The sequence below is a fragment of the Gorilla gorilla genome, chromosome 10 (genome assembly GCF_029281585.2).
Source record: "Gorilla gorilla gorilla isolate KB3781 chromosome 10, NHGRI_mGorGor1-v2.1_pri, whole genome shotgun sequence".
In the NCBI taxonomy this organism is placed as follows: Eukaryota; Metazoa; Chordata; class Mammalia; order Primates; family Hominidae; genus Gorilla; species Gorilla gorilla.
Genome location: NC_073234.2, coordinates 67268383 through 67271089, shown reverse-complemented (window position 1 = coordinate 67271089; position 2707 = coordinate 67268383). Strand labels below are relative to the sequence as shown.

The 2707-nt window shown below is 35.3% G+C and overlaps 1 non-coding gene across 1 annotated transcript; it reads right to left on the bottom strand.

Moving 5' to 3' along the window:
• Positions 1-998: 998 nt before the first annotated feature.
• LOC115930242 (U6 spliceosomal RNA) lies at positions 999-1105 on the bottom strand. Its single transcript, XR_004066895.1, has one exon. It is a non-coding gene; the product is annotated as a U6 spliceosomal RNA (small nuclear RNA).
• Positions 1106-2707: the final 1602 nt, after the last annotated feature.

Sequence of the window (2707 nt, the reverse complement as noted above, 5' to 3'; positions counted from 1 at the left end):
GCCTGTCTGAAAAGGATCTTATTGCTCCTTCACTTAGGAAGCTTAGTTTGGCTGGATATGAAATTCTTAAATGAAGGTTTTTTTTTTTTTTCTCTAAGAATGTTGAATGTAGGCCCCCAGTCTCTTCTGGCTTGTAGGGTTCCTGCTGAAAGATCCACTGTTAATTTGATGGAATTCTACCTGTAGGTGATCTGCCTTTTCTCTCTAGCTGCCTTTAACATTCTTTCATTTCAACTTTGGAAAATTGGATAATTATGTGTCTTGGGGGTGATCTTGTGTAGAATCTTACAGGGATTTTCTGTATTTATTGAATTTGATTGATGGCCATTCTAGAGAGGTTGGGGAAGTTATCATGGGCAATATCCTAAAATATATGTTCCAAGTTGCTTACTTTCTCCCCATCTTTTTCAGGGATGCCACTGATTCATATATTTGCCCTTCTTATATAATTCCATACTTATCAGAGGTTTTATTCATTCCTTTTTATTCTTTTCTCTTTATTTTTGTCTGATTGTATTATTTCAGAGAACTAGTTTTCAAGCTCTGAGATTCTTTCCTCAGCTTGGTCTATTTTGCTATTAATAATTATGATTGCATTGTGAAATACTTGTGTGTTTTTCAGCAATATTAGGACAGTTAGGTTTTTTCTTATACTGGCTATTTCATCAGTCAGCTCCTGTATCATTTTATTATATTCTTAGTTTCCTTCGGTTAGGTTTTATCATGCTCCTGAATCTGATGATCTTCATTCCTATCCATATTGTGAATTCTATTTCAATCATTTCAGCCATCTCAGCCCTGTTAAGAAGCCCTGTTTGAGAACTAGTGTGGTCAGTTGGATGACATAAGACACTGGAGATCTGAGTTGCCAATGTTCTTGTGTTGGTTCTTTCTCATCTCTTTGTTTGGGTGTTTCTCCAACTGTGATGTAGGGTAAGTACAGTCAGCAGACTTCTTTTCTGGATGTTTTCACAGGGCCCAGGCACTGTTCAGGGTCTAAAAGTATGAAACATTTCACAGATTTGTGTGACATCCTTATGCAGAGGTCATGCTCTTCTTCTCTGTATCATTCCAATTTTAGTATATGTGCTGCTTATGCAAGCACTATAGACTTTCATTTGTTTGAATTTTTACATTTAACATGGTCAATTAATAAAAAAATGTATAATTAACAAAGTAATATAGCAATTTGTTTGGCAGAAGAAAGAATCCCTTGAGGACAAATCAAACCTCATCTTGTAATTATTCATTCAACCTGATGAAATCCATAGAGTAGCCTCTTTTCTTTTTGCTTACATAGTTCTTTAAGCTGTTCCTCACAGTCAGATAAAGTTTTCAAAGCAGTTCAGCTCTTCAATTTATCTCAAGTGCCTTCTCATTAATACCCACAGAGGGACAAGACAATAATGTTAAAACACCCAGAAAGAAGAAGAAGTTCAAGAGACAATTACATCCACAACATCTCCTCTTGACTAGTGACTTTATTTCACAAAATTATAGTTTTAGAAGAGCGCTAGAGGATATCTTGTTAAGCCTTAAAAATCTGTCATAAGTGGTCTCCATATCCTCTCTAAAAATCTCCATTAAGCAAAAAGGAATGTCTTTTCTCCCAAGATGACTCATTCTAATTTCTGACATGCTCGAATATTATTTATTTTATACTGAGGCAATTATCTACTTCCTTTTGATATCTACACATTAGTCTATTTTTAGTCTGTTTCCTTCTTTCAATCCCCCCTAAAGTTTGCTTTCCTGAGCTGCAGCCATTTTCTCCAATGCCTCAATCTCTCCCTTCGATTTTAAAGCACTGCAGACTTACTTTTTTAATTGATTTCAGTCATTAGGCTTCCCTCCCATTACTCCTCATCAAGGGCCACCCTGACTTTCTTAGAAACTAAACTTGAAAGCAGCTAATTCTGAGAAGCCTCATAGATAAAATCAGCAGTGAGACAACCAGCTGCCCATGGCAGGAGGAATCCAGCCACCCTGCTGCTCTAGCACAGCTCTCGGCTTTAACAAGAAATCAAAATGTCTCCTGGGAAAGTATGAAAAAATGTTTATTTCACTACCAAAATGTTGTCACCTTTGCCATGAAACAAAAAATCAAAAGAAAAGTTATGTTTGCATAGATGCAACCCAAACTGAAAGCTAGACTAAAATGGATTATATTTTTCCAAAGTGTAAGAAAATGTCTTTCTCTCTTGACCCACTCACACATTTTGGAATTTATTCCAAGAAGATAATCTAAAATATCTCCCGAAGATTTTCACAGCAAGTTGTTCACCACTGTTACTTATAATAGCAAAATCTTGGGAAATAAACTAAATGTCTTTAATTTGGTAATGCCAGAATGTTATCAAAATCTATATATGAGATCTCTAAAATAGTCAAACCATAAAAGCAGAGATTAGAATGGTGGTTAGCAAGGCATGGGGAGAGGAGGATGTAGGGAGTTGTTTAATGGGTATAAAAATTCAGTTATACAAGATAAATAAGTTCTTCTGGAGATCATAGAAATATCCTGTACAACATAGTATCTATGGTTAACATACTGTATTGTGCACTTAAAAATTTGTTGAGAGAGTAGATCTCATGTTAAGTGTTCTTATCACAGTCACACACACACATATACACACATACAATACCAAATGTACATGAGGAAACTTTTGGGGATGATGAATATTTTTATTACCTTGATTGTGATAAT